At 43.9% G+C, this 22,351-nt stretch overlaps 1 long non-coding RNA gene across 2 annotated transcripts in view; it reads right to left on the bottom strand.

Moving 5' to 3' along the window:
• The window catches only part of LOC113254109 (uncharacterized), a 60,414-nt gene extending 42,338 nt beyond the window's left edge, over nucleotides 1-18,076 (bottom strand). Inside the window, exons 1-5 of one of the 2 annotated variants that reach the window (XR_007189153.2) lie at nucleotides 17,983-18,076; nucleotides 17,374-17,691; nucleotides 15,307-15,483; nucleotides 14,850-15,018; nucleotides 14,048-14,115 (exon numbers count right to left, since the gene is read on the bottom strand). This is a non-coding gene — a long non-coding RNA (uncharacterized LOC113254109). Of the gene's footprint in view, nucleotides 1-14,047; nucleotides 14,116-14,849; nucleotides 15,484-17,373; nucleotides 17,692-17,982 lie in introns of both variants that reach the window. The other variant, XR_007189156.2, reaches the window with a different exon arrangement.
• Nucleotides 18,077-22,351: the final 4,275 nt, after the last annotated feature.

Consider the following 22,351-nt stretch of genomic DNA (forward strand, 5'->3'; position numbering starts at 1 on the left):
TTGATGACCTCTCTTGGGGCTATATGTTCCAGGACCCTTAGAGATTAATATACAAAACTTAGAAATGCCCACCTCAGCTGGGACGGCAGAGGTTTGCATTGGTCTCCCATGAATCTGTTAGATCTAATAGTCTTTCCCCTTCCCGATGTATAGTCGGCACCACAAGATCTAATTAAATGTTAGCTGTCAGATGCATGTGAATCCTTTGATCTTGTTCATTGCCCTTCTGCCCATCCAGTCTATAAAATCTGTAGACTAAAGTCTGGACTTGGAGAATAGCTGCACAGCTTCAGTTCATTCTCTGTCCCATCCTTTCTATCAGTAACTTCCCCTGAATAAAACTCTATGTAAACTACATGGAGTCACATGCTTCATTTTTTCTGTATCAAAGTGCCTTATTAGTTTGGAGAATATTTTACAGCCCTTCCTCCACCTTCTAATAATGTTAAATTACATGGGAAGTACTGTCAAATGAGAAGTAATACAAAGCCTTGTTTATGTTTTACTTATATAAGTGTTCTAGAAATTGTAAAAAAAAAAAAAAAATCCCTAAAGTTCTGATATGTCTCGGTATAATGTAATCAGTCATAATGCTAATTATCTTGAAACGTTGCATGTCACAGAAATAACCAAATTTCTTTCTCAATTTCTTCATAATGAACTCTCATCAGTTCTCTAACCATTGCTATTTTTAAGTCTTTTGTCACTTATGCACAGTTATCATCTTAAGTGCTTCATTTTCAAAGACATTCATGAGAAAGACCTTGACAAATACTCTAGGACACAGGTTTTGATAAATTTAAGATCATGACACTGAACAGAATGAGTTCCTAAAACTTTAATGAAAACTGATTGCTTTAATGTTTCATTTTCCAGACTCCCAAAAACCCTTTTTTCTCCTCTCCTTCAAGCTATCTATAATTTACAGCAATTTGGTAAACTAGGTCTTTACCACAAAGGTTGAAGCATTTATCTTCTTCTCCTTATCCCTTCAGAATTCTGAAACTTTCATTTTTATTTTTCATGACAATGTATATACTTGCATAAAATCAGTAAGAATCTGTTCTCCTCATAACAAAACTCTCAATGCACCTAGCCCCTGCCTCTTTGACCCACAGCTGATAGAAGGAGATATACTTCAATACTAAAAAGGCCTAATTGCTTCTATTAAAATACCCATGCTTGTGGTAGAGCATTCTCTCCATAGTACTCCCTGGAAATGAACACCATAAACATCACACCTTGCAACCTGGGGACTTCATCTATTCAAAAAGACATGTCCAGAAAGACTCTCTTCCACCCATTTGAAAGATCCCATCAGGTATTGTTAACTAACTCTTGTGCAGCCAAACACCAATAGGCATTTGGATTCACGTGTTATAACTAAAGAAAGTACCGAACCCATTCTGGACCTGCACACCAACTGGTGACCTGAAAGTAAAGATTTCCAAGATTTGAAACAAATGGCAGCTGAAAGAGATAGCTTTCCTAGGATGACAAGACCAGGCATACCCTTTTCGTGCTGCTGCTCCTTTGTTTTTCCTCCCCTTTTTCTCTTGGAGAGGTAATGGTCGTGTCCACATCTCTTAGTGTATTGCAAAAGTGGGTGTTGGATCTGTCACCAGAGACTCTAATCTGTTCACAATGTCAGAGACCACTTCTCTTATTTGTAACTAATTTCTCTTTAGTCCCAAATACCACTGCTGATTTTATGCACAAGCCTATGGATAGTACCCATGTGGTTAGGCTGTTACAACTAGGTGTTTCTATTCCTTGTTTCAACCTTTCCCCCCATCATAACCATACTAGCTCAACCGAACATTTCCATCTTTGTCAGTTGTACGACACTTGCTCCCCCACATGCTTTGCCTTACCTCAATACAATCTGTTCCCCAGCAACCTAAGGGAATACAAAGAGGTCTACACCTCTTTGAGAGGTGTTTAGAAAAGACCCCTTTAGGAGGGGATAACCTCTCACAGAATGTCATCCCAACTATTCTGACCCATGGCTTCAAAAGGTCAGTCAGGAAATTCCAGCTAATAAATCAATAACCAGACCTTAGCTGGCATCCTCTATGCTCCACTTGGGTTTATTTTTGTTTGTAGTGGACAGCATTTCCCAGGGAAACATGAATGCTTGGATAGCTGGTAAATTGGAAGTCAATGTGTATTGGGGCATTTAACTCTCCCTGGTAACATCTATAACAAATCAGAGGCCTCCCATTTGTCCACCCCATTGAGCGTCCCTGTCTGCCATAAATGGGAATGTCAAGGAGGCACACATGGATTCTGGGTTTGTCTCCCTAAGGAGAGCCTTTCTTCCATGGATCACAGTAAGTGCCAATGGATGCATAATCAGAAATCTTCCTAGGGGTGCCTGGGTGGCTCAGCCATTAAGCGTCTGCTTCAGCCCAGGTCATGATCCCAGGGTCCTGGGATCCAGCCCTGCATCAGGCTCCCTGCTTGGCAGGAAGCCTGCTTCTCCCTCTCACACTCCCCTTGCTTGTGTTCCCTCTCTCGCTGTCTCTGTCAAATAAATAAAATAAAATCTTTAAAAAAAAATAGAAAAGAAAGAAAGAAAAAAGAAATCTCTTCCTAAATTTAGGAGACCTAGCTGACTCCACAACCAAAGCAATAATAGCCCAACGAGGATCACTTGACTCACTGGCTAAAGTAATTTTGTATAATCACATAGTCTTTGATTATCTACTTGCTCAACAAGATGGTGTTTGTGCAATAGTGAGTACCTTTTGCACACGGATAAATTCTCCTGAGAAGTAGAAACCCAACTGCACAAAATTAGGTAATGAGTACACTGGCTGCAACAAATTCCACCTAACGATCTATGGTCCTTTAATCTATTTAGCGGGTTGCCTTCAGGCTTGGGTTCCCGATTTTGGACTATTACACAAACTGGAGTCATTATTCTCTTCTCCTCTTACTCTGTATAATTTTAAACTTTGTCCCTATTGCCTGTCACATCTCTGCAGAAGCAATGCGCCAAACAGGGTGATGCTCAGTGCTTTGAGAGGACCTCCAGTGTTTATACCCTTGAGAAGATACAGAATTTAGATGAAAGATGCCAAAAAGTTCTCCCTCTTCTCCTTCCAAATGTGGCCTTGATGGTTTCTAATCAGTGCACTTTTCCTCCGACAGCGGAGGTTACAACCAGGGAAGGTTGTTCTTGGCACCAGGGGGCAAAACCACTAAATGCAGAGAACTTGACTCGATCAGCAACGCTTTTAAGGAACGGTCTGAATCACAAAGGGAAAATGTGAAAATGAGTAAAGGAAAGCTCATTTAAAATAGAGTCAGGAAGCCCTGAAAGAGGAACTCTCATGCACATATCACTTATTGCAGCCTCTATCACCAGCAGGAAGTAAAAAGATAATTCTCATCTTGACAAGGGAGGACACTTTTCACAGAAGAATTTATCTTCTGCTTTTAAGAAGAAGGAAGATCTCTCCCTGCCCCAGCACCAATACACTAACTGCTGCCTTGCGGCCAAGGAGAAGCCACCACAACCTCAAACTCTTGTTCTCCCATGAACATTCTTTCAAGACAACCCTCCCCCATTTTCTCCTACAACCCCATAAAGGCTGACCTTCATTCTATCTCTTCGGTCTTTCATGTGGTTTGCCATATTGCTTTTCCTGAATAGCAATTCCTCTGCTGTTCCCAAATAAATTCATTTTGCTAGTAAAATAATTGGCTATGTTGTTTTAAGTTTAACATCCATAAGAGCCATTCCTCTGACCCTGCCTCTCATTACCAATGCCCTTGTCCAGGTGCTTTGTTACCATGAACTGTGCTAAGCACACATGAACAAGTTTGTCTCTTCAGCCAGCCTGAAATAGCCCAGGCAGTCCAAAGGGATGGAGCCAGAGCCAGGCACCAACACCTGCATAGGCTCCAGCATGGAGAGGGCCCAGCCCTGAAAATCACCCTGAAACAGAAGCTGCAAACTGGCCATCAGTTCAGATTTGGACATTTTTCCTGAAGGGGTCCTGGGCTTCTCCAGCAACCAAGACTTCTAGGTGTCTCTTATTAGATGATACATGTCCCAGACAGCTTGCCTGGCCCCACCATGAGGTCAGGGGACTAGTATCCAACAACTCTGTCTTCAGAAGGAATGTGTACATTTGCGTTTGTTAGGTTTAGAACAAGGCAGATGCCCAGTGTCCCCAAGATCTTCCTCCCATAACCTAGCCTCTCCTTACACTTGCTCTGTTCCAGGTCCCTGGACTCCCTGATCTATGGGACTTGTACAAGTGCAGTATGTACCCCATCAGCTGGCCTTGGGCAGCCTGGCCCGCCAGGCCTGTGGAGCTCCTGCTGGTCCCCACTGCCTGCATATCACCTCCTGCATAGTGGGAAGCTACCCCCTGAAAAACTTTGAGGTGTCGGCTTTTGGACTGGTCACCTTATGAGTTCTCTGGCTTCTCCAAAATCCAGGCTCAAAGGTGCCTCTCATTGGAGGATATCCAGACCAACTGACCTGGCCCCACCTTCAAAGGACAGTAGAGCTCTGCCTTAAGGGCAATATGTGCCTTTGTGTAGGTTAGGGCTTGGAATTAGGTAGATGCTTTAGACTCCCAAAAGCTAATTCCATGGCCAGGCTTCTCCTGACACTTTCCCCGTAATAGATCCCTTACTACTCTGACCAGGACAGCTTACACATGCACTGTATGCACCCCATCATCAAGCCTCTATAATAAACCGTGACAAACTTGTAAAAGTCAGGAGAACAACAGCAAATGTGCCTGACTCACTAACCCTCCCAAAATTACCTAAGAGGTAGTTTTGGGGTAAAGCGGATTATATATAAACTTCCTGAGGATCCCGAGAGACATATGGAAGACTTAGCCTGGACAAAACTTAACATTAAGGAAACTCCAGATGTTGGCCTGATCACCAAATCCAGTGAGTTATATCCTGTATTAAAAAGAGCAACTAGGGAGATTAGGAAGAGGGCAGAGTAGGATAACTAACCCTGAGCTTGCCTCATCCCATGGATTCAACAAGACAACATTCACATCAGTGTAAATAACCCAGAAAACAACCCAAAGACTAGTAGAGCAAACTCCACAACTAAAGGTAGAGAAGAGGCCACATCTAAGAAGGTAGGAAGGACAAAGACACAGTTTGGGAGTGAAATGGACCATGACCATCTGCCGTCCAGAGGGAGCTCAGAGAAGGGCAAGAAATAGACTGTGACAACAGGGAGCCCACATGGGGGAAGACAAATCACCACAACACTTGGCTCTGAAAGCGAAAGGGGCTGAATTTCATGAGTTCTTACAACCAGCAAGTCTTAAAGCCTGGAATTTTGAAAATCCAAGCACTTGGCTCTGGGAGAGCCCAGAGGGCTTTAGGAAGCTGAGTCCCAACCCTTAAAGAGATAGCATGATAAACAGCTGAGATACAGAGTAGAAGCAGTAGTTTGAAAAACATCTTGGGCATACAGGAGAGGGAGTTATTTATTCATCTCAGAGTGTGTCCTAGAGAGGCAAGAATAGTAGGGAGACTCCTTCAGGAGCAAAGGAGCTGGTAAGCACCATTTCCCTCGCCTACCCCCCAACATAAACACATGGCCACCTGTTGGGAATCAGTACAGTACCCTTCACTCACCTCCTAACTTGTTTGTAAGCAAGCAAGCCCTGCTCCCTGCACTTCCTCAGATCTGCTTTTCCCAGTCACACTTGCCTCAATCTCCATGCTAGGAGTCCCTCCCCTAGAAGACTCGTGCAAACCCCACCAACACCTCCTCTCTTACCCACAGGTTGTGTAGGGCCTTCTGGCAGCAGCAGGTCTCATTTCGCAAGCAGACCAGCACACAACTTGTTAAAATGTACTCCACCCACCCCCGCTGGGGCCAAACACTGCCCACAACAAAGAGCCTCTGCAGATGATTGAAAGAAAAAGTGGCCAGGACGCAACAGCAAGGCATAGAAAACACACATAGGAGATACTCCCTGAAGCATCAGATCCTGGGAACAGGGGACACTACACTGCAGGGCATTATAAGATCTCTTATTCATAAGGTGATTACCTTCATGAGTGGGAGACATAGCTGACTTTGCTAACACACTAAATCAAAGACACAAAGACACAAAATGAAGAGACAGAGGAATATGTCCCAAATGAAAGAACAGGACAAAACCATAGCAAGAGACCTAAGTGAAATGGATAAAAAAGAAAAAAAGAACCAATCAAAGATAAAGATTAAAAATACACTTAATGGAAAAGCAGGCTAAAAGATGCAGAGAAATGAATTAATGACTTGGAAGACAGAGTAATGGAAATCAATCAAGTTGAGCAAATGGGAGGGGAAAAAATATGCAAGTTGAAAATAGACTTAGGGAATTCAGTGACTCCATCAAGCATAACAACATAGGCATGATAGGGATCCCAGGAGAAGAAGAGAAAGGAAGGGGTGCCGAAAATTTGAAGAAATAACAGCTGAAAACTTCCCAAATCTGGAGAAGGAAACAGATATCCATATCCAGGAGGTATAGAAATCCTCCAACAAAATCAACCAAAGGAAGTCCATATCAAGACACACAGTAATTAAAATGGCAAAAAGTACTGATAAACAAAAAAATTTAATAGCAGCAAGAGAAAACCAGACCATTATATACAAGGGAAAGCCCCTAAGGCTATCAAGGGATTTTTCAGCAGAAACTTTGCAGGCCAGAAGGAAGCAGGATATATTCAAAGTGCTAAAAGAGAAAAATCTGCACCCAAAGAATACTCTATCTAGCAAGGCTATCATTTAGAATAGGAGAGAGAAAGAGTCTGTTAGACAAACAAAAACCTAAAGGAATTAATAACCACTAAGCTAGCCCTACAAGAAATACTAAAGGAGATTCTTCGAGTGGAAAGGAAAGGCCATAAGTGAGAGTATGAAAACTAGGAATAACAAAAGCAGTATTAGTTTTTACCTGTAAAAAAAAAATCCATCAAGAGATTTACTGTATAAAAGGATGTAAAATATGTCACCATATACCTAAAACATGGGGGACAGAGGAGTAAAGAATGGGTTCAAACATAAACAACCATCAACTTAATATACACCGCTATATGCAGAAGATGTGTATGCAGACCTAACTGTAACCACAAATCAAAAACCAGCAATAACTATGCAAAGAATCAAAAGGGAACCCAAGCATATGACTAAAGAAAACCAGCAAACCATGAAAGAAAGCAAGAGAAAGAACAGAGAAAAACTACAAAAACAACCACAAAACAAGAAACAAAATGGCAATAAATACATATCTGTCAACAATTACTTGGAATGTAAATGGACTACATTCCAATCAAAAGACATAGATTGACAGAATGGATTAAAAAAAAAAAAAACACAAGACCCATTTATATTCTGCCTACAAGAGACTCATTTCAGACCTAAGATACATGCAGACTGAAATTGATGAGATGGGAAAATATTTATTATGCAAAAGGATGCCAAAAGAAAGCTGGAGTAGCAATATTATATCAGACAAAAAAGACTATATCTTAAAATTTTATTTATTTGTCAGAGAGAGAGTGAGAGAGCACACAAGCAGGGAGAACAGCAGGCAGAGGGAGAAGCAGGCTCCCCACTGAGTGAGGAGCCCAATGTGGGACCCAATCCCAGGACCCTGGGATCATGACCTGAGCAGAAGGCTGACACTTAACCAACTGAACCACACAGGCATCCCCAAAAAAGACTTAAGCAAAAAGGCTGTAACAAAGGGACAGAGAAGGATACTATATAATCATAAATGGTACAATTCAACAAGATATAACATTTGTAAACATTTATACACCCAATATGGGAGCACCCAAATACATAAAGCAGCTAATAACATAAAGGAAGTCAACAATAGTAATACAATAATAGTAGGGGACTTTAGCACCCCACTTAAATCAATGGAGAGATCATCCTAACAGAGAAACAAGGAAACAGTGGTTTTGAATGATGCACTGACCAGATGGATTTAACAGATATATTCAGAACATTCCATCCTAAAACAGAATACACATTCTTTTCAAGTGCATATGGAACAATCTCCAGAATACATCACATATTAGGCCATTCAATTCAAATTAGGCCAACAAATTCAAAAAGATCAAAGTCAAACCATGCAACTTTTTTTTTACCACAACGCTATGAAACTAGAAATAACTACAAGAAAAAATCCGGAAAAAAACCCACAAATACATGGAGGTTAAATACTACTAAACAACAAATGGGTCAATAAATAAGTAAATAGAGACAAATAGAATATGAAAACACAATGGTCCAAAATCTTTGGGATGTAGCAAAAGCTATTCTATGAGGGAAGTTTGTAGCAAAAAGGCCTATCTCAAGAAATAGGAAAAATGTCAAACAACCTAACTTTACACCTAAAGAAGCTAGAAAAAGAGGAACAAAGTCCAAAACTAGCAGAAGGAAGGAAAAAATAAGGATTAGAACAGAAATAAATGAAAGAGAAATTAAAAAAAAAATAGAACAGATCAAAGAAACCAAAAGCTAGTTCTTTGAAAATATCAACAAAATTTGATACACTTTTGACCAGACTCAGTAAAAAGAAAGAGAGAACTAGAGAGAGAGGGAGAGGGGACCCAAATAAATAAAATCAGAAATGAAGGAAGAAAAATAACACCTCAGAAATACAAAAGATTATAAGAGAATGTTATGGAAAATGATATGTTAACAAATTGGACATCCTAGAAGAAACAAATTCCTAGAAACAGAACCTCCCTAAACTGAATCAGGAAGAAACAGAACACTTGAGCAGACTGATGACTAGCAATGAAATCAAATCAGTATCCAAAAACTCCCAATAAACAAAATTTCAGGATGAGATGCCTTCACAGGTGAATTCTACCAAACATTTAAAAGAAGAGTAATATCTATTCTTCTCAAACTACTCCGAAAATAGAAAACGAAGGGAAAGCTTCCAAATTCATTCTAACAGCCAGCATTACCCTAATAACAAAACCAGATAAAGACACTACAAAGTAAACTATACAAATGTTTGTTGGATTTGGTTTGCTAATATTTTGAGCATTTTCCATATATGTTTATCATAGAATTATGGAAGCAACCAAGCATCCATCAAGAGATGAACCAATAAAAAAGTGGTATGTATACAGAATGGATTATCCAGTCATAAAAAAATGAAATCTTGCCATTTGCAACAGGGATGGAACTACAGAGTATATTGCTAAACAGATTAAGTCAGTCAGAGAAAGACAAGTACTGTATGATTTCCACACTCATGTGTGGAATTTAAGAAACAAAACAGAGGCACAAAAGAAAAAGAGACAAACCAAGAAACAGACCCTTAACTACAGAGAACAAACTGATGGTTACCAGAGGGGAGGAGGTGGGGGATGGGTGAAATGGGGGATGGAGCACTGAGTAATGTATGGAACTGCTGAACCACTTTATTGTACACCTGCAACTAATATAACACTGTCTGTTAACTGTACTGGAATTAAAATAAAAAACTTTAAAAATCCACCAGGAGAGCTTGAGAAATCTGGATTAGCTGTGATGGTATCACAAACATAAAATCAGATCAGGGGACACATTTCACAGGAAAACCAATACAGGAATGGGCTAAGAAACAAGGCATAATGTGGAATTTCTAATGACCATACAACCCACCTGCCTCTGGATCAGTTCAAATGTGTATGAAAGTTTGGACTAAAATGATGCAGAAGGCAGCAAGATCTCTAAACCATAAATACAGAAAGGTGGGAAAACTTCCTATTGAATTAATATTGCAGACATCCACGGAGATAGGAATTAGCACTAACAACACCCAGAATCAAAACTAATCTAATTAAAAAACATAATCATATGGAGTACTGCAGAAATTATAGCATCTGCCCCCACACACACACGCACAAAGTCTACTGGTTGACCAAAGAAGAAAGAATATTACACCAAACTAAGGAAAATAACAAAGCCTCTATAAAAATTTCAGGCATGGAGAACACCATGTTTTACTGTATCAACACTAGATGCCTAATATTTAGCCTACCATGATGCAGGATGATTAAGCTCTGGGCAACATTGGCAATAATTATGGCCCAATATTGGCATAAACTATAAATCTCCTTGAGTGGCAAGAAAAATAGCTACAAAGAATTATAAATTTATAGGACACGATCTTAATTTTGCAGGCATGAATTATCTGCTATGATTAACCCCATAAATTTTACTATGTGGGTCAGTGCAGCACGCTACCTACTGGCCATGCTATTTTGCTTACTGCTGACTATTGGATACCATACGCACTGTAGCTTTGGATACTTTCCTGACATCTCCAGCAATGGTGGCCATGCCCTCAGTACAAAATAGAATGCCACATTCTGCTCCGGAGACTATCCCAGGGTCTGTGACATCGCTTTCTCCTCCACAGATTACCACCCCACTCACACCTTATGGCAAATGAGGACTCAATGTCACCAGCATGACCAAATCAACCTTTCCACACTTCCCCTTTGCTACAAAGCACCATGTACTCACTGTGAAACCTTCAATCAATGGAGAAACTAAATACCTAGGGAAATTGATTTAAAAAAAAAAAAAAAAAAAACAGTGGAAACTTCCACTTTAATCTCCACTAGAATCAATGAGGATCCCAAACAACATCCCCTATTAGAAGCTGACTTGAAGGAGAAAGATTGGCCTGAACCACTATCTCTTGGTATCATAAACCACTGTATGTAGGGGCCCCCTGGGTGGCTCAGTTGGTTAAAAATCTATCTTTGGCTCAGGACACCATCCCAGGACCCTGGGATCAAGCCCCACATCTTCTCTTAGGCTTCCTGCTCAGTGGGGAGTCTGCTTCTCTCTCTCCTTCTGCCCCTCCCTGTGTTTGTGCTTTCTCTCTGCTCTCTCTTAAATAAATAGATAAAATCTTGAAAAAAAAAAAAAAAAGAAAGAAAAGAAAACCCAGCTCACAATGTATATACCAAGGCAACCAGGTACTGACTTTTGTAGTTTTTATCTTACTAAATTGAGTGTAGCACTGGACCCATGCCAGAGATTCTGAAAATACATCAATTTAATTCCTTGCTTACTTTGTGTAGTAACACTTTATTTTATAAAAGCAACTGCTGAATACCTAGAATAGGCAATTATACTTGTAAATATAAATTAGCCAAAAAATTGATCATTTACTATACTTTCAACTTATACTGTTTAAACCATAGTCACCTAATAGAAAACAAAGAATGCATTCATGCACGCTATGTCCAGACTTTAGAAGAACAGAGACCACCTTGTAAGGTCTACAGAGGACACATAGGGAACAGCATACAACGTATCATTATCCTTGGTGGTACACATCAGGCTTCGCTCTCACCCCACAATTTCTACTCTAAGAATATGGGAACTTACGTTAAGAAAACCTCTCGTGATCATAATGGAAGCTGTACTAGTGCCTACATTTTGCAATGTACAGAACTTTCAACTGAGATATAGATCCCCAAGTTATGCTCAGTTTTATTGATCGTTGTTTATGCCCAATTTACAAACTATGCCATAAACAGATTTGCTAAGGAAGGAACCCCCCCTCCCCCAGTTCTTTGCTGGACCAGTAAGAGGCTTAGGTGAAAGAACAATGGCAGCTACTTTTCTCAGTTCCAAATTGATCAAATCACATTAAGCTTTAACGTTTTTGAAATCAAGCAATCCCAATTTAACACACATTAACGGCAGCTTTGTCATCCGTGGGTATATAGATGGATAAAATTAGCAATAGATTACAAAACACAAATGAATTTCACACAGAAGGAAATAGAGCAATAAGAATGTGACAGAAAGCAGTTTGAGAAAATGCTAAAAATAACAATACTAAAAATGACATAAAAGACGTTTCTCTATATGTACATTGTCAATTTCTGGAGTTAAGATGGATTGTTATTTAGAAGACTCTTGGAACAGCTACAATCTTGAGGCAACACTAGTCATCTCAGATAACAGAGAACCCAACCAGAAGTAGATACCAGATACCCCAATGTCTGATTTCTTGGGCAACTGTGAAATTCGAATACTGGCACATAAGGGGGGAGAAGGACACTGGATTACCTCACTTTCATGGTTCTCCATTGTCAAAAAGGAGAGTGGTGCCTCCAAGCCACAGAAGGCCTTTCCATGATTAAAAAAAAAAAAACAACAACAACAACAACAACAACAGAACATGTTTTAGGACTTATTTATTTTAGAGAGAAAACATGAGCAGGGTTTGGGGCAGAGGGAGAGAGAGAGAATCCTCAGGCCGACTCCCTGCTAAGCATGGAGCTTGACACGGGGGTTGATCCCAGGCCCCTGAGATCATGATTTGAGCCAAAAATCAAGAGTCAGCTGCTTAAGTGACTGAGCCACCCTGGTGCCCTGAAGGAAAGCATGTTCTTAAGGAAGCATTGGTGGAATGGAACACAAATACCTTTATGACTGCTAGACCTTGGATAAACCAATAATGCAAGGACCTATGACTATGGCCTTGATGCCTTCTCAACCAGTTACAAATGAAAAATTGGACCAGGATACTATGCTCTAAGCCAATCCTCACCCTCACCTGTTGGAGTCAAGGGGAAAATAAGGAACACAACACGATGGGATGTGTAAAAATAGAACAGGCAATAAATATGACAAAAGCAAAAAGATATTATTTGAGGTCAACAGAAGATAAAGAACCTACTAAAATAACTAGAAATATTTCACATCGAACCTCCTAAAATTAATCCAACAAATTATATTGTATGTTATTGGCTTGTGAAGTTCACAACAGTGAACCAACGTTCAATGCATTGTCGGCAAAGACAAGTCAGTCTTTGAGCATTATGTGTTTTCCACAGCAAACCCGCTATCAGGTGGAATATGCACTTTGTGTAGGTTAGGTTTGGCATGAGGCAGATGGCAGGTACCCCAACAGCTTGCCCCTGTGACAAGGCCTCACTCGGCATTGGCCTGTTTCAGCTTCCCGGCTCCCCCGACAGCTCTGCCCAGCACTAGCAGTCTGCGCTCTGTCCGCCACCCTGGGCAGCAGGCCACATCCACAGCCACCTGCATTACCTCAAGAGGAATGGGAGCCCACCCTTTCACGATCACCCTGAAGTTGTGGCTGAGATAGCCAAGGGAGTCCTCATGTGTCCTTACTGTTGGCTGGGGTCCCAGGCCTCTGTGACAGCCACGACTCCCAGGTGTCTCTTACAGGGGGGTACCTCAGCAGCCACCCCATCTGGCCCCGGGAAGGCAGGCCAGACTCCCCCAGCTCTGCCTTCAGGGGAAGCACACACACTTGTGCAGACCAGGGTTTGGTATCAGGCGGGCGCCAGGAACTTCCAATAGCCCCCTCCTATGACCCGGCCTTGCCCGACACCACCCTGTTCCAGGTCCTGGCCACCCTGGCAGCTTGCACGTTCTGCGCCTTGTCAGCCAGTCCTGGGCGGCTGGGGCACTCCCGTCCTGTGGAACTCCTGCTACACCAACACCTTCTGAACGGCCTCAGGGTAGAGAGAACCCTCCCTCCAAAAATATTTCAGAGGCCGCAGCAGTAATTCCCCATTTGGCCTGGATTCCCGATGAGGTCCAGAACAGCTTCAGCAATCGAGGCTCCCCAGGGTCTGTTCCTGAAGGACACCCTAGCTAGTCCTCCCAGCCCTGCCCCAGCAGCACAGTCCAGATCCCTCCAGTTTGACATTCTGGAGGAATATGTGCATTTGCGTATGTTGGCGTTTGGAATGGGGCACCTTCTTTGTACCTCCAACAGCCCCCTCGCATCACCCAGCTGCTCCAAAGACTTGCCCCGTTCCGGGTGCCTGCCTACCCTGACCCAGCCAGCTAGCCTTGCACCGCCGGGGCCTCCAGCGGTGAGGAGCGGGGGCCACCCGCAACCACTTGCTCCGATGTCAGGCTCGAAGCATCATCAAATACAGAGAGGGAAGGTAGTAGCAGTCAGAAAGATTTTCCTGGTTTGTAGTTTGAAGGTCTCTGCTGATCTTTTTGAATGGCCCATAGAGCAAAAGGCATGAAAATTACCTTGATGTGATCTACTGTGCCGGTTTTCCTGAAGGTGACATCGAGTCATTCATATCCAGTTTGCAGGGCTTCAAGGAAAAAAAAAAACAGAATAAATGAGAATTAAAACAGACTAAGTCAAAAGGATGGGAGAAAATTGGAAACGTTGGTTAGAGAGTTGTAGTCAGTCATCAGAAGAATTCAGAATCTAGTCTAGTTTACAGGTAGAAAACAATACCTCAAAGACAATCAACAGAAGTAGAATCTGATATCCACAAAAGTGTTATTGAAACATTTTTCTCTCTCAAGTCCCCCTCATTTTCAAACTTAGCCAAACTAAGACTAACTTGTCTGTAAGTTTACTTTTAATAAATCTGACCCGGTGCTTTACGTAAAGGCAGCAAGTACAGTGACTGATTGTATAGGGTCTTCTAAATCTGCCTTGTTGGAACTTTTCTTTTCTCTTTAGACAGTCAGAGGGGGAGGGCAGAAGGCGAGGGAGAGAATCTTAAGCATGTCCCATGCCCAGTGCAGAGCCCAACAAAGGGCTTGATCTCATGACCCTGAGATGGTGACCTGAGCCAAAATCAAGAGTGGGATCCTTACGGAACAGAGCCACCCAGGTGCCCCTGCTGCAACTTTTCATAAGGAATCTTCGAATTGAACTTTCAATAGCTTCTCGAGGCTAAGAAGCCTGGAGAAACACTTACCATCAGACTTTGCCTGCAATACCAAGAAGTTTGGGTTACCTCCTCTTTTCTTGAGGTCCCCAAGATATCCTGGGGTTCTAGTACTGGCAATGAAGTTGACCTTCCTTACTTACCTGATAAGCAAAGTGTCAGGCTGATATTTCCAAGGGGCTTTACTGGCTCCATAAAGTCAACCTCAGTTCCTTAAAGCTGTCTCGTCCTATCTGAGTCTATGCATGTTTCCCTCACATATGACATTCCAGTCAAAGCCTTCGTAATATAACCAGTGTTTCCAACTGCATCCTGTTACAAGAACAGATTCTTATTGAATTGATGCAAATAAATATACTGCCATGAAAATATAAGAAGACCCACTGAGAGTTTCCACATTCTGAGGGGATCCGGTAGGGGAAAAGAACACAAAGGTTTCAATTCTGCTTACAGAAGCAGAATTTACCGAAATGCTGTAAATCAATTAGCTTAAGAGAAAAAAAGTTTCCTTAAGTCTGGATATAAAACATTTTTAAAAGTCAATGTTTCTAACCAAAAGTCATAATTATATTATTTCTCTTCCTCAGTTTACTCACTCACGTGTAATTCTTGTTTTGCTTGAATCCAGTTTTTCCATTAATTCTGGAGTTTTTACTTAAAGATCTTAAAGTTCTCAGAAATCTATATTCTAGAGTCCTTTTCATGAATTTCCTTGAAGATGAAGCATATTTGTAGTAACACTTTTACAAAAGCATCTGAATAAAAGTATAAAGCTGTCTGTAAATGATAAAAGAGTTAAAAATGGCAATGGTTAAAAATTTGATTAGAGTTCACACAATGCAATCAAGAAGGAAATTTGGTTATTTCTGTGACACACAGCCATTCAAGATATTAAGCAGAATTATAAGAGATAACACAATTACATATAAAATCTAAGCAACTTCATACAATTTCTGGATTATTTTAACACTTTAGAGAGTTGCAAGACAAAGACAGCTGTTTTTAATTTCCACAAAGTAGTGGATTACAACCTGAATAGCAAGGGACTCACCTGCCTTTGTAAATCAAACTTGCTTCTTTATATCAGGGAGATTTATAACTAAAATGGGAATCAATACTTATGCCTTTGAAAAGTCTGTACGAACCCTTTTTTTTTTTTTTTTTTTTAAACACAAAGCCTCTTTCTGTGTACACAATTTAACCTTGGCTTCTATTAGCCCCTGAACATTGACCTCCTGCTGACCACTTGTAGGAGGGCCTAGGAAACATTGTGGTCATCAGTTTTATCTGTGTGGGTGCGGGGGGTGCGGGGGTGTTGTGGATGGCCGCTAATCTTCCTAATTCCTCTCTAAATTTGGTAGGAACTTCTGAAAGTGGAAGTAAAAGGACATTTACAGTGTAAAGGATCTGCTGCTGTCCAGAGGACATAAAATTTGTTGTGTGGATGGTGGGGGTGGGAGTGTCCAGGATACATCTGCAAAGGACACTGCATAGAAATGCCTGATGCTGGCAGGGCTCAATTACGAAGCCCTGGAAAGTCAAGCAAGCCCTACTGTCAGTCTTAGGTGCTTTTGTTAAATGTATTTCCTGGCTTTTGGCATTTACACGAGTAACCTGTGTTCTTTGAACCTAGAGATTAGGCTGGAGGGCTCTGTGTAAATCTTGTAGGGAAAAGGGAAATTAAAACAGGCAGATGGGGCTGGATTTCAAGGAGGAGGATTTACATTGGATGTGGACAATAATTTTTATCTTAAGTCAAATTACTGTCCTTTCACCTTGACAAGAGAACTTCAAAGGCTAGCCATTATCCTAACAGAATTGAGAATGCTCTGTAAATATTTTTCTTTCAAATATAGCCAATTTAAAGGATTCATCGTCTGGCCACGATGACTAGAACCTTAATCGTCTCGATCGTGACTCAAACACATAAGCCTTTTTATGGGAAGACCCAAAGGCCTAAGACAGCAAAAGCCTTCACTGCACAAGAAGTAAAGATGGTATAGAGATCCACAATTCCGTGACATGGGGCAGACACTACTCTAAGGAGACTTCTCCAGCAATAACAAAGGTTAAGATGACAAAGGTCCCTTATGGGCTGGGACCTCTTATAACAAATTCCCTTGAGAGTTGGCATGGGCAGACAATGAGAGTACTGCTTATAATAGTCTCAGAACCCCACTAGACTTGATGGGACACCAAGAGGCACTCTTGTAATTGCATCTTTTGGACGGTGGAGACCAGAGAGAATATTCTCACTAGCTACAAACCAAAGCTCTTAGGACATAAAACAAGACAAAAGGAAAAACCTCCTCTAGCTTTTACACAGAGGCCCCACAGTAAAGGTTGTCTAAACAGACGCAGCTATGATGGTAATTGTGAACCCACCAGTCTGTGAGGCCAACTCAAACAGCAGGCTGATAGGACCTATGCCTGTGTTCTTTTCTACAGTAATTCTTTTTTTTATGACAAATGACACAAAAGACAAGGACAAAGAAAAACCGGCCATTTCTGGATGGAAATGGATCTTTCAAGCCAAGAGAACTCTACCAACGTCACCAGAGTCCTTAAGGCCAAGGAACTAGTTCCACAGATATTTTCTCCTGCTAACTTAAATTTAGCCCATGCAGGCTGAGCCCCAGTACATGATGTGGTGATGAGGATTCTTACCTTCTGCCAGCTTCTGTCAGATGTCCCATCGTCTCTCAGCTGCAGCACCGTCCAGCCAGTGAGTGTTTATCCTGCCGACTCTGCCAGCTGTTGCTGAGGAAAAATTATGCTCTCCCCTTCAAGAGTCTTCCAGGTGATCTAAGAATTAAATTGACAAGACAGATGGGGCACCTGGGTGGCTCAGTCGGTTAAGCGTCTTCCTTCAGCTCAGGTCATGATCCTGGGGTCCTGGGATTGAATGCTGGATCGGGCTCTCTGCTCAGCAGAGAGTCTGCTTCTCTCTCTCCCTCTGCTGCTCTCCCTGCTTGTACTCTCTCTCTGTCAAATAAATAAATAAAATGTAAAAAAATTAAACCGACAAGACACAGATTAACAGGAGAAAAACAAAGTCTAATTCCATGCACAGAGAGGCCTGATATTAACACTGAGATCCAAGGAAACCACCGAGGCGGCAGCCTCGAGGCTTTTTTAGACCTAGAAACAGTGTATCTGTGATGAATTGACAGTACAAAGAAAACTCATATTTGCAAGCTTCAATTTTAAAGAAATTCTATCAGAATTTGAGCTGGGGTAGTAAAATTAGTAAAAGTAACAAAGTGTTTACACAACCTTCTTAGCTCTGAACTCCTTATCTGCCGATTAAAATTTATCTTACATCCTGGAACAGGGAGGGTACCTTTCACCTGAGAGATTTATTTCCTACTTTCTAGAGACAAAAGGGTCAGAGTGTTATTCTTGCACTGGCTGTGACTTTAATCCAAAATACTATGCTGAAGTGGCACATTTGCGGGCAGCCTGCCTTTTGCCCCCACGTGCATATTTGTGTTAGATTAGGGCTTGGAATTAAACAGATGACTTGGACCTACAATGGCGCACACCACTGACCTGGCCTCTCCAAACACTTGCCCCGTTCCAGGTCCCTGGCTACTCTGACCTGCCTATCCCACCCACCCAGTCCCCACCTTGTCAGCTGGCCCTGGGCGGCAGGTGGCAGTCCAGGCTCCAGTGGTCCAGGAGGACGCCAACCACCGGAAAGGGTGGGAGAAGAATGCTCTGGGAAAATTTTTCTGAGGCCGCAGATTTAAATTGGCAACAGTCAGTCCCCATTTGGACTAGCTGCCAGCAATCAAGGCTCCCAGGTATCCGTAATTGAAGGGTTCCTAGACCATCCTGCCTCACCTGCCCTGGCAAGGCAGTCTGGATACCTCCACTCTGCCCCCAGGGCGAATATGCACATGTGTGTAATTAGCGTTTAGAGTTAGATGCCTTGGACACCCAACAATGTACTCCCATGATCCAGCCTCTGCACAGATTCCTGTTGCAGGTTCCTGCCTACCCTGACCTGAGCAGCTTGAGAATGTGCGGTGCACTCACTCCCCGCCAGCCCGCTGAGGGCAGCCAGGGCCCTCCAGGCCAGCGGAGCTAGGGGGAGTCAGAACGACCTGCATCACCACCAGGGCAGAGGATGCCCCCCTCCCCAAAATCTGAGATGGCAGCTTTAAACTTGTGACAGTCCCCATTTGGACTGCTACTTGATGGGGGTCCTGAGCTTACCAGGCATCCAGGTGTCCAGGGGTCTCATATTGGAGGAGACCCTGCCCAGGGGGTCCAGCCCCACCTTGGCAAGGAAGTCCACTCTCCTTCAGCTGGCCATAGGCTACAGAGCTGCAGTCCAGGTCCCTCAAGCTCTAGAAAAATCCCAGGCACCCACATGGCCTCATGGTGGAGGGAGTTCACACCAGGAAAGTCTTTCTGAGGTAGATTTAAACAGGTGACAGTCAGTCCCCATTTGGTCTGCCTCCCTGATGGGGTCCCAGGGTTCTCCAGCCATCAAGGCTCCCAGATAGCTCTTCCTGAGGGTACCCTAATCATCCTATGTAGACCCACCCTGGCAAGGTAGGCCAGATTCCTCCAGCCCCACCCTCAGGGGAAATATGCACATTTGTGAAAATTAGCACTTGGAATTAGACACAAGTACTGCCAGTAGCCTGCTCCTGTGACCTGGCCTCTCCCTATAGCTCCTCTGACCTGTGCCACCCACATATGCACGGTCTGCACTCTGTCAGCTAGTCTTAGGCTGCTGAAACTTCTAGGTCTGTTGGGTTGAGGTTGTTCTCCAAAACCTGCATAGCCTCCAGGGTGGCAATTGCCCACTCCTTATAAATCTTTTCAAGGCTGCAGCTTCAATCTGATGACAATCTCATTGGGCTGAATACCTTATTGGTCCCTGGCTTCTCCATCCCTTTAAGGGTTCCAGGCATCTGTTATTAGAAGGTACCCTGACCATCCCTCTGTACCCAGCCCTGGCAAGGCAGCTCAGGTCCTTCAGTTCTGTATTCAGGGGGAATATGCACCTTTGTGTAGGTTAAGGCTTGGAATTTGGCAGATGCCCAGTACTCCCGATAGCCCCCTCCTATGAACCGGCCTTGCCCTCCATTGTCAGCCTGCTCAGGCTGTGCATGCTCAAATCACACCCTTCAGGCTGCAAGGGGCACTCCAAGCTATGGAACTCTGCAGAACCCGGACCCCAGAATGAATGGCCTCTGGATGTTGAAAGACGACAATCTGATCATATTTCTAGCGCTCCATTTTAAACTGGGGACTGTTAGTCCCCATTTGGATGGCTGCCTGATAGTGGCTTCCCCAGTAATCAGGGCTTTCCGGTGTTTCTTATTGGAGGGTACCCAGACCATCCCGGCCCAGGCCCACCCTGGCAAGGCAGTCCAGATTTCTCCAGCTCTGTCCTCAGGCAGAATATGTGCATTTGTGTAAGCTGAGCTTAGAATGAGGTAGATGACTTGGAATCCCACCAGACCACTCCTGTGTCTCTCCAGAAACTTGCCTGTTCCAGGTGCCTGGCTCCCCAAATCTGCTGTTTGCACAGGGGCAGTATACACCCTGTCAGAGTGCTGCAGGCATCCTGGGTCCTCCAGGCTGGCAGAGCTTGGGACAGTCCCCAAACCTGTATAGTGCCCAAGGTGGAGGAGCTCACCTCCCAGAAATCTTTGTGAGACAGCAGCTTTAAACTATCAACAGTCAGGACCCTTTTGGCCTGGCTGCCTGAGGGGGGTCTTAGGCTTACCAGTACTCGAGGCTTGAAGCGTCTCTTACCAGAGGATACCACGGCAGCACTCCAGACCCTGTCTTGGCGAGGCAGTCCCAACTCCTCCAGTTTTACCTTCGGGTGGAAACTGCGTGCACATTTGTGTAGGTTAGGCTTGGGATTAGGCTCATCCTTGCACCCCCAGCCGCTCAATCTTGGCCTCTCTAGGCACTTGCCTTATTGTTGGCTCCTGGCTACCCTGACCGGCAAAGCTTGCACATGCGTAGTAGGCACCTCATCAAGCCTACCAAGGGCAGCTGGTGCCCTCCAGGCGAGGGGAAGCTGGTTGGTCCGAACCGCCTGCACAGCATCCTGGGCGAAGAAATCCCACCCCTGTAATTCTCTCTGAGGCAGAGGCTTTAAACCGTCCTCATTTGGACCAGCTGTCAGTGGGGACCCTGGCCACTCCAGCAATCAAGGCTCTCAGGTGCCTCTTACTAGAGCAGCTCCTGCCCAGGCAGCCTGACCCCACCCTGGCACGGCAGCCCAGATGCCTCCAGCCCAGCCCTCAGGGGAAATACGCACACTTACCCCCAGTAGCCTGCTCCTGTGACCCGGCCTCTCCCTCCAGCTGCCCTGTTTTATGTCCTTGGCTCCCCCGACCTGAGCCATGGGTACATGCGCAGTCTGCACTGTATCAGCTGGCCTTAGGCTGCCCAGGCTCTCCAGGTCTGTTGGGCTCAAGTGGTTCTCCAAAACCTTCATAGTCTCCAGGGTGGAGAGTGCCCAGTCCTCGTAAATCTTCTGAGGCTGCAGCTTTAACCGGTTTGGAATGGATTGCCTGATGCGATCCTAGGCTTCTCCAGTCATCGAGACTCCCAGGTGTCTCTTGTCGGAGGGTACTCCAACCATCCTGCGCTGACCCACCTTAGCAGGTTCGGTCTAGATCCCTCCAGCTCTGCCCTCAGGTGGAATACAAGCATTTGTGTAGGTGAATACTTTGAATTAGGCAGATGGCAGCTACTCCCAGGGCTCTGCCCTGCAAAAGGGCCTTGTGGGACATTGGCCTGTTCCAGGACCTGGCTACCCTGACCACGCTGACCACGTGTGTGCACTTTGCACACTGTTAGTGTTTCTTGGATTGCAGGGGTACTCCAGGTGCATGGAGTTCTGGTAGGACACCAACCACCTACATGGTCTCAGGGTGTAGAAAGCCCACCAGCTGGAAGTATTTCTGAGTTTCATTTTAAATTGAGGACTCTCAGTCCCCATTGGGTGGGACATCTTGGGGGTCCTGACCATCTTGTGGGTCCCCACTCTGGTAAGGCGGTCCAGATTCCTTCAATTCTACCCTCAGCTGAACAGGCAGATTTGTGTATGTTAGAGCTTGGAATTAGGCGGAAGCATTGTACTCCAATAGGCTGACTCTGTGATTTGGCTTCCTCATACATGTGTCCCTGGCTACCTTTAACTGTGTGGCCCGTGCATGTGCAATGTGCACCCATCTGCCTGCCCAGGCATCCAGTGCTCTCCAGGCCTAGGATTTCACACCAGTCCCCAACTACCTGCTTAACATTTTGGGTGTATATAGCTTGCCCAAAAGTCTTCCTGAGGAAGCAGCTTTAAACCATCTGCAGCCAGCCCACATGGCCTGGCCGCCTGATGGCGACTGAGGCCTCTGCAGCAATCAAGACTCTCAGGTGTCTCTTACTGAAGAATACGTTGGGAGGTCAGAGTAGCCAGGAACCTGGAACAAGTCAATGTCAAGTGAGGCCCAGACACAGGAGGGGACTATTGGAGGTGACTGATCTCCCTAATTCTAAGCCTTCTGAGACACAAATGCACATATTCATCCGAAGGGAGAGCTGACTGAATCTGGACTGCTCTGCAAAGTCTTTATGGGTTTGGCTGACCAAGGTATCCTCTAAAAGGAGA

This window comes from Ursus arctos, unplaced genomic scaffold (genome assembly GCF_023065955.2).
Source record: "Ursus arctos isolate Adak ecotype North America unplaced genomic scaffold, UrsArc2.0 scaffold_20, whole genome shotgun sequence".
In the NCBI taxonomy this organism is placed as follows: domain Eukaryota; kingdom Metazoa; phylum Chordata; class Mammalia; order Carnivora; family Ursidae; genus Ursus; species Ursus arctos.